This window comes from Pinus tabuliformis, chromosome 1_2, assembly GCF_031772625.1.
Source record: "Pinus tabuliformis cultivar Carrire ecotype Pingquan chromosome 1_2, CPIR1, whole genome shotgun sequence".
NCBI classification, from domain to species: domain Eukaryota; kingdom Viridiplantae; phylum Streptophyta; class Pinopsida; order Pinales; family Pinaceae; genus Pinus; species Pinus tabuliformis.
Genome location: NC_142298.1, coordinates 1,349,931,383 through 1,349,941,235, shown reverse-complemented (window position 1 = coordinate 1,349,941,235; position 9,853 = coordinate 1,349,931,383). Strand labels below are relative to the sequence as shown.

Sequence of the window (9,853 nt, the reverse complement as noted above, 5' to 3'; positions counted from 1 at the left end):
AGTATGTACCCATGGTACAGTACATTCCTCAAGGTCAACCCCAGCCTCAATATGTACCCTAGGGTCAACCTCAGTATCAATATATGCCTCAAGGTCAACCCCAGTATCAGTACTTACCTCAATGGTATCTACCCCAAGGTCAGTACTCGAGTCAAGGTTATCAACCAACTCAAGGTCAATCTTATGTTCAAGGTATGGGAAATGTACCTTTCAGTTATCAATCCTACCCTCAATCCGGTTATGGATCTCAATATCCTCAACCTGTCATGGGTCAATACCCCGGAATAAACGTAGTTTGGGATCCATCGCAAGTTCAACAAGTGTTGCAGCCAAGCGTAAAGTTGTCATCTCAAACTGGACAACCTATGGTTTCTGGTCAACCCCAACAACCAGTCCAGTCTAATGTTCAAACTTCTGTACCTTCGGTAGTTACTCAGTCGCCAATTGCACCTAGTACTCCATCTCAAACGACTGCTGCAACTACCGCAACATCTGTTCCTTCCACCACACCTACTTCTGGAGTATCGACAGCTCCGGTTTCTACTGTCTCTGCCACTACTCCACAGACATCTTTACCATTGTCTGGATCCACGATTCAAACTACGATTCAGATGCCTGTGGGGCAGCCAGGTTTAAGTACAGTTGTTACTACTCAACCACAATTTGTTTATCAACCGTACCAGGGACAGTACCAATACGGGCTTGCTGTCCAACAACCGGTTTACCAGTATCAACCGTATCCTGGGTACACTTATCAACAACCACAGCAACCCCAGTACGGTATGGTTAATCCTGGTTTTCCGGGAGGATACAATATCCCGAATGCGATTCCTGTTCCAAGTTATCCTGGATATCCTCCTCCTGGGACTGGTCTTGTGACTCAGAGTTTTAGGGATCCTAATCGGAAATTGCTGTTTATCGCAACTTTGGATTTACCAGACTTGACGCGCCTAACGAACGATCCAATAAAAAATCTTCCGTTCTGGCCGCCAATGCCAAATAAATTGCCCAGTGACATACCCAAGTTCGAAGGTAAGTCTGGAGAGGATCCATCAAATCACGTGATGACTTACCACCTCTGGTGTGCTTCAAATTCTATCTCGGATGATTCGATTCGTTTACGTCTTTTTCAGCGTACGCTCATTGGTCTCGCGGCCAAGTGGTACATTGAGTTACCACGGGCCTCTTTTTATAATTTTAGTCAGTTAGCTACCTTGTTCTTAACACATTTTCAGTTGCCGGTCAGATATGATATTGGCACCGAGTTATTAAATTCATTAAAACAGTCGACGTCCACTTATATTTCCGACCATATTCATGAATGGAGACGTCGAAGGCGTTTAGTGAAAGTTTTTATCCCGGACCAAATCTTAGCTGAATGGTTTGTTAAATCATTATTACCGAAGATTACTGAAGACGTAGCTAAGGCCAGAGTAGTTACTGAAGAGCAAGTCATTGCTCAAGCGTAGTACCTTGACTTAGTTTATACTCAGTTGAGTACATTACACGAAAAGATCCCAGATCTTCCAAAGTCGAATCAAATCGCTGCTGCTCCTTCGGGATCTCATGCTGCTTATGGCATGATTGGTACGGTGAATACTAAAAGCAAGAAGAAGTCTTCAAAGAATTCTTCGCCCATTATCACCCTACCAGACTCCCCGACAGGAGAGTCTTCTGCTGAAGTTTCCGCTGATATTCACGCTGTAGAGTCATCTACGGCTAAATAAAAAAATGGCGGGAAGAAGAAAGGCAAGAAGAAGAATAAAGCAGACAAAGCTCCAAAGGAGAAAACAGAAAATTCGGAAACCAATGACGAAAAACGCAAGCCTCGTTATCCTTGTCTTATTTGTGAAGAAGATCATTTTACAAGAGATTGCCCTCATCGGGCCGAGGTTGCGAAACTCGTCAAAGGTTCCCAAATTCCTGCTGTCTTGAAGGATCCATTCCCAAAAGATAGAAAAATGGTAGGTTCTTCCTCGAGTGCCGTTGAAGAACCCATATTGATGATGTCTCATGTAAGGATTGCGACTCAGTCACACGATTATGGTAGTAAAGGTCCTGTTGATGGATCGAAAGAAGCATAATCTTCTCAGTCAAATCCATCAACCTCAGCTCCCGGTTCTGATCCACTACAGATCGAGAAACCTAACCTGACTTAGCAATTAAACTGCTTGCCAAGGGTGTACTTCGAAGGTCTGCTTTCAATCCACATGTGAGAGCAGCCCAAAATTACAACATTGTTGAGGATTTAGCTATTTCACCCTCAGCAATGTCGGCTTTAGAAGTGATGCAATCATGCCCAGCACAACGAAAATTACTTCTGTCGGCTATAGGAGTTATTGACGTTCAGGACCCGAACCTGATAATCTTTGATCTAGAAAATAGTACACTGCGTTTACCTCATCAGATGGCTTTCCAGATTCCAGTGATAGTAAAAAACAGGCCTATTCATTGGACTGTAATTGATGAGGGAGCTTCCACGTGTACTATGTCGATTCAGTGTTGGAGATCGCTTGGTTCTCCTTCACTTAATCAATCCCCGACAATTCTTAAGGCCTTTGATGGCCGTGGGTTCCATCCGTTTGGCATTCTACAGGATTTGCCTATAGGGGTTGAAGGAAAAAGCGTTAGTCTAGATGTGGAGGTGGTTGATGCCCCTCTAGACTACAACCTTCTCTTGGGTCGAAGTTGGTCTTACGCTATGACAGTGATCGTCTCATCGGTCTTCAGAGTAATAAAATTTCCACATAATGGCAAGATTGTGACCATAGACTAGCTGGCTTACTTTTCATCTGACCCAGCCTCTTCAGAGAGTATCCAGCATGTCGGTAAAACGACTATCCCTTATAAGGATGTTGGTGTAGGATTAGTTAAAGATGCCGGTTTACTGGGAACTTTTCCTTTTCCTCCAATCAACGTCGTGTCTTCGTTCACATCTATTCATATGATTACATCAGATACCATTGTTTACGACGATCCTTGGAGCGTTCCTTCCAAATCTGAAATAGACTCATTTGGTGATGCTATGCCTTTGAGTCCGTATGAAATTGCTTACGAAGCCGTGCAGTCTTTTACCAACCTGCGTTCAACCAAAATCGATCAAATGAATGTGGTCCATGAGGAATCACTTTTCACTTCAACCTCGGAGTTAATAGCATTTCCCGAAGTTGTGTCATCTGACGAACAACTTTGTGAAGTCCTGTGTGTAGACGATTTACCATGGGAAGATCTCCATCATAGATCTTCGTTTTTACCTGAGGATGATCGCTTTGAAAACGATTTCTCATCAGTTTTTACAGCTGAATATGTCAAAGAAGCTTAGAGTCCAATGAAACATCCTAATTCAGAGCTGAATTTGGGAAACATCTCTCGTACTATTCCCATTGACATTTTAGTCAAGCCCAGAATCATTGAAAACATTCATATAGCTGCCTCGTGTTCAAATGACGAGATTCAAACATACAAGGCACTATTTCAAGAATTCCGCGACGTGTTTGCCTGGTCCTATGAGGAAATGCCAGGAATTGATCCCCCAATTGTTGTCCATGAGATAAAGACTTACCCGGACGCTAAACCCATTCGGCAACGTTTGCGTCAGATTCATCCTCGAAAAGCGGCTGCAATTAAAGCAGAAGTCAAGAAGCTGTTGAAAGCAGGTTTCATTTATCCGATCCCCTTAACAGATTGGGTATCAAATATTGTTCCGGTTAACAAAAAACAAGGAACAATAAGAATATGTATCGACTATAGGGATATTAATCGTGCTTGTCCCAAAGACAACTATCCAACACCCTATATCGATCAAATAATTGATGATTGTGCCGGCAGTGAAATATTTTCCTTTATGGACGGTTTTTCCGGTTACAATCAAATCAATATTCTACCTGCCGATCAACCAAAAACGGCTTTCATTTGTCCATGGGGGACATTTACTTATTGCAAATTACCTTTTGGGCTTAAGAATGCCGGAGCCACTTTTTAAAGGGCGATGTCTTATGCGTTTCATGACATCAAACACATTGTGCAACCGTACCTCGATGATTTGCCTGCTCATTCATTGCATCAAGCTGATCACCTTGTCCATTTACGAGCAGTTTTCATGAGTTGTAGGCATTATCGTATACGTTTGAACCCACACAAATGTGTCTTCTGTATAGAAGTGGGACGATTGCTGGGATTTGTAGTTTCAAAAGCCGGCATTCGCGTCGATCCCTCGAAGGTAGAAGCTATCATCAAATTGCCTCCCCCTTCGAGTCTTCGCCAACTCCAAAGTTTGCAGGGGAAAGCAAACTTTCTACGCCGATTCATTCCTAACTATGCCGAGGTTACAAAAGGTTTTACACGATTGTTGAAGCAGAACGCTCACTTCTCTTGGGATGAGATAGCTCAGCAATCTTTTGATGCACTTAAGCACGCGTTGACCCATGCACCGTTGTTGCATCCTCCCAACTACAACCAAGACTACTTTTTGTACCTCGCTGCCTCTCATTCCACTATTGGAATGGTGTTAGTTCAGGAAGACGAATTCGCAGCGGAACATATGATATATTATCTTAGTAGGACCTTAAATCCCACTGAGCTAAAATATTCGCATGTGGAGAAATTGGCCCTGGCAGCCGTTCAGGCTGTCCAACGTTTTCGTCATTACATTCTTCTCCGTAAAACTACAGTCATTTCGGATTGCAACCCTATGATCTACATTTTGACTAAACAATTGCTAGGGGGCAAGTACTCTAAATGGATCGTTATCCTGCAAGAGTTCGACTTAGAGTTTGAAAAATCTAAGTGTAAGAAATATTTAGTCTTTGCAGAGTTGATGTGTGACTTCCCGCATGCTGACACAAAAACAGTGGCAGAGGAACCCATTGCGGACGAATCGTTGTTTCTCATCAGCACTTTAGATCCGTGGTATGGGGATATAATCATCTATCTCCAAACCCAATCCTTTCGGCCCGAAGCTTCAAAGTCGGAACGTTGGAAAATTCGATTCTAGTCCCAACAGTACAAAATTATTGGAGATACTCTTTATCGCCGTGGGGCAGACTTGGTTTTCCGACGTTGCTTAACTCACGAAGAGGCATAAAGGGTTTTGAATGACTGTCACTCTGGGGTGTGTGGCGGTCATATGTCTGGGTATGCCACAACTCAAAAGGTGTTGCGTGCTGGCTATTTATGGTCGTCCATGTTTAAAGATTGTATCATTGCGGTCCGAAAATGCCACAACTGTCAAGTGTTTGATCGCAAGATGCGCGCACCACCAGCTCCTCTCCACCCTATAATTGCCGTCGGTCCTTTTGCCAAATGGGGTATCGACTTTATTACATGTAACCCTCACTCGGCCGGGGGGCATGCGTATATCATCCTTGCGGTTGATTATTTTACTATGTGGGCCGAGGCAATGCCTACATTCGAGGCAGACGGCAAGACAACTGCAATTTTCGTATTCAATCACATTATTGCTAGGTTTGGTGTCCCACAAGCGATAATCACTGACCATGGGCGCCATTTTCGAAACATTATGATGACAGAACTTACAGGCCAGCTTGGTTTGCGTCACGATAGCTCAACTCCTTATTATCCACAAGCCAACGGTCTGGTTGAGTCCATCAACAAAGTTTTGGTTATCATGATCCGACGAATCATTGGGATTCATCGTGTTATCACTGACAAAATTTCAATGCCAAATGTCTTACATTTGTTTGATGGTAAAGGTCGGTGCTAGTCTAAGTTTGAGTTTTTGTTTGCCTTAGAGTCTGAGTCTTATGAGTCAACTATGTATTCTCATTCATCACCGGTCATTCTCATTCATCCCCGGTCTCATAGCCATGTGTCAGTTTTGTTCAAAAGTTACTATGCGTTGCAAAGCTTTTTAAGTTATTTCGTAGCTCATGAAATAATTTTGAAGTGTTTCCGCATCACATAAATCCTTTTCAGCAGTTTTGCAGCGCAACATGCTTTAAGTGATTTCGTAGTGCATAATTTATATTTTGCACTGGCTGCGCTACGAAATTGGGGATTTTTTTGAATCCATAGTCATTCTCACCCAGCTGTCATACTTATCAGAATCTGCTGTGTTTTAGATCGTTAGGTGTTGTGGTATTGACACATGTTGCAGTTGTTGCTGAGAAGGAGACAAAGGGTTCTGTTTACTAACGAGTTTGAAACCCTTCAGAAGGAATTGGCGGTGGCGTTCAGTGGAGTCCCTGACGCGGCGAAGCTGGTGATAAAAGCTCTGAACAGCTGTGATTTCGCAGAGTGTGGCTTGACTCACATAGAGGAGAAGAGGCCCTAAATTTCTATAAACAGAAAATCTCGCATCTTACTCTTAGATTCACTTTTCCTCGTTTTTGGTAACGATGACAGCCGTGTTGTTCAGTCGGATGTCAAGGATTCGGCTCGGAAGATTGCTAAGGCTTGGAGAAAAGAAATTAAATTTGATAAGTATACGGTTTCCACCGGTAAGGGGGATCTTAGGGCGTTCCTGAAGCTCTTGGCTTCGTTTAAAATCGTGGCAGATTACCCGAGGGATGAGCTTTGGGGTTTACTGTTTATTATTTCGAGCAGCGTCTACCTCGAATTTTACACTGTTTTTATGGAAGCACATGGCAAGCACAAGGGTTAAAGCGCGTCATTCCTGCTTTTGCAAATGCTGAAGACAAAAGACCCACTGTTGAAGTATTGAAGGAGAAGGAGCACGGGGCTGTGCCTGAACCAGGAGCCATTGTTACAGCGAGAGTCACAAAGGTGATGGCAAGATTGGCCATAGTGAATATTATTTGTGTTGGGACAAGGGCAGTTAAAGAAAAGTTTACAGGTACTGTGAGACAACAGGATGTTCGAGCAACAGAGATTGACAAGGTTGATATGTACACATCATTTCGCCCTGGGGATATAATCCGAACAGAAGTTCTCTCTCTTGGTGATGCACGGGCATATTACCCCTCTACAGCTAAGAATGAATTGGGTGTTGTATCTGCAGAAAGTATTGCCGGTGCAGCAATGATCCAAGTCAGTTGGACAGAGATGCAGTGCCCTTTGACAAATCAAATAGAGCGGCGAAAGGTTGCCAGGGCTGTCTGATATGTAGCAAGAAGCTTTCGTATTTTGACACAAGGTTTCACATTTCTTTGATTGATCAAATTCATGCAATTATGATGTTTGTAAATGTGGTCAATTATGAAGGAAGATATTGAGAATGTAGTAGTTGTTCATTGTAAAGCTGGCATGGCTAGAACAGGGCTCATGATATCAAGTATTATTCTTTACCTAAAGTTCTACCCCACTGCTGAAGAATCCATTGCTTATTACAACTAGAAACGGTGTATAGATGGCAAGGGTCTTGTTCTTCCAAGCCAAATTCGCTATGTAAAATATTTTGAATAAGTTCTCACATATTTCAATGATGAAGTTCAACCTGGTAGGAGATGTATACTTCGGGGATTCCATATTCATAAATTCCCTTACTGGGTTCGACCATCTATTACAGTATCTGATAATGGAGTTCTCTTTGCAACAAGAAGACTGGACCCCGGTGGCAAACAAGGAGAAATATGCACCCTCAGCAGCTGAAGTTTTAAGGATTGTTGAAGAGACACTGGATGCTTTCTTTGAATTGCCATTATCTCAACATTCAGATCTATTCCCAGATCTTGTGGCTGGACTTGACAGAGCTCTACAGCGCTATATTTCCCAAACTAAATATGGATGTGGGTTCAAGAACAGTTATGTTCCTCTTTTGCTAGCACTTACTAGATGCTCAATTGGGTCAAAGTTTTGGAAAAAAAAGGAAAAATCATCAAGCCATTAGAAAAGGAAAATTTTGTATCTGATAGAGGTTTAATTTCTCTATCATTCGGTTGTGTGCATCTGAAAGAGATTATTGTATCTGATTTCCCTTTTATTAGCGATAGAGGACTTCAAATTGCTACCTCACAGTGTCTAGAACTTGCTTCTTTAGCAGTAAATGGAACCAGAGTTTCTTCTTTCGGAATCAAAAGTTTTCTCGTTGCTGCAAACAATTTGCAGTACCTTGACCTTTCTCTTCTAACGATATCCGGTGAATTATTTCTTTCCATGGGAGAGCTTCAACTTCGTTTGAAAAGTTTGATTTTAGCTGGGTGTAAAGGTATCACTGCAGTAGGAATCTTAGGTCTTGCTCGAGCTTGCCCTCTTCTTGCCCATCTCAATCTTGAAAGAGCACATTGTCTTACTGATGAAATTATGGAGGTTCTTGCACAGAGCCTCCCGAATATTACATACTTATGCCTGAACTATTGCTCTTTGCTAACAGATTCAAGCTTCTTTTGCCTGCTAAAGGATTGCCACCATTTAGAGGAACTTGAAATGGAGAGTACTGGTTTGGGATGAGGTACTTCACGAATGGTTTCAGACCAGGAGTGCTGTAAACTAAAGTCTCTCAAGATTCCATGGAATAAGCCTGTTGGAGATGTTACTTTAATGTGCATTGGCACACTGTGCCCTCGTCTAGTTTCTCTCGATGTGAGCAACTGTTGGCTAGTGACGGAAAACGGGCTGAAAGCTATTAGTAAAGGTTGTCCTGATCTGAGAAAACTATGCTTGAAAGGATGCAGAAAGGTTATGAGTCTCGGAATTGATGAGGGTTTTAGGAATTTGGAGCATTTACAAGTAGAGGGATCGGGTTTTACAGATTCAGGATTGATCACCATTGGTAAATGTTGCAGGCACCTTTTAGGTATTGATTTGGAAGGGTGCTCGAGAATAACAGAGTCAGGGCTTAAGAAGATCATGGAAGATTGCAGGGAACTAAGTCAGATAAATTTAAAAAACTGTAAATGTGTCGATGTCGAAGCTTTAGCTTGGATGGTTTTCTATAGGCTCTCCCTGAGAAAGCTCGTGCCTCCTTCATCATGTGTGTCCGAGGGACAGAAGGCACTACTGTTGCGACATGGATGCAAACTCTTCAGTTGCAGTAACAGTTAAGTGACATTCATAAACAGTTATATCCGACCTAGATTTGGGCGTATCTCTGGAAATGCTATTGCAACTGATAAAGGGCAAACAGGCAATGCATCCATTAATCAGCCAGTGAGGTACCAGCCAGCTTCATACAGTTATATTTGGAACAGTCAATGGTGTTATTGATGTCATTGCATCTTTTCCTCAGGAGAAATATTTGTTTCTTGAAAAGTTGCAAGCAAATCTTTTCAAAACAATCAAGGGAGTAAGGTGCTTAAGCCATGAACACTGGCGATCATTTAGCTATGAAAGGAAGACTGTGTTTTTGAAATTACACAGCAGTTTCGTAGCGCGCTACGAAACTGCTGTAGGTGATGATTTTAACACAGACAGGCAGTTTGGTATTATGAGCGGGAATTTTGAAAAGGAGACACCTAAAGGATATGCAAGACATCAGATGGAGCTACCATAGCCATTCAGATCAAGACAGGTGTACGTTTAAAAAGGTGGAATATTTTAACCCAAGTTCAAATTTCTGTTGTAAAGCCCCTTTATCACCGTTCAAAGGGTATTTAATGAATTGCATACAAGGAACTTTTGCCTACACACATGCTCATCGATGTAGCCTACAACACATCAAAAACGTGGCAGTGTTCCATATTTTGGGTCATTAAAGGCTAGAAGACATGCTGCTGTAGATTCGAGCAATTTGAGGAAAACTGGAACCGAGAAGCAAGGGACATCTCCTAACACTACTGAGCAGTTAAAGATTCAGCATTCAAGGTCGATATGGAGTATTAAACATCCAGCTCAGCCAAATTGAAAAAGAGACCAGGTGTCAAAGAACAAGGAGAAGTCATTATGCATAGAAAATAGAGTTAGAGTCATAGTTAATTTAGAACTCTTTAAAACTCCA

The 9,853-nt window shown here is 42.3% G+C and overlaps 2 pseudogenes; both read left to right on the top strand.

The window, feature by feature from the left end:
- The first annotated feature begins 6,356 nt into the window (after positions 1-6,356).
- LOC149211230 (uncharacterized) lies at positions 6,357-7,164 on the top strand (annotated as a pseudogene).
- Positions 7,165-7,752: 588 nt separating this feature from the next.
- LOC149211229 (uncharacterized) lies at positions 7,753-8,961 on the top strand (annotated as a pseudogene).
- The last annotated feature ends 892 nt before the right edge of the window (positions 8,962-9,853 follow it).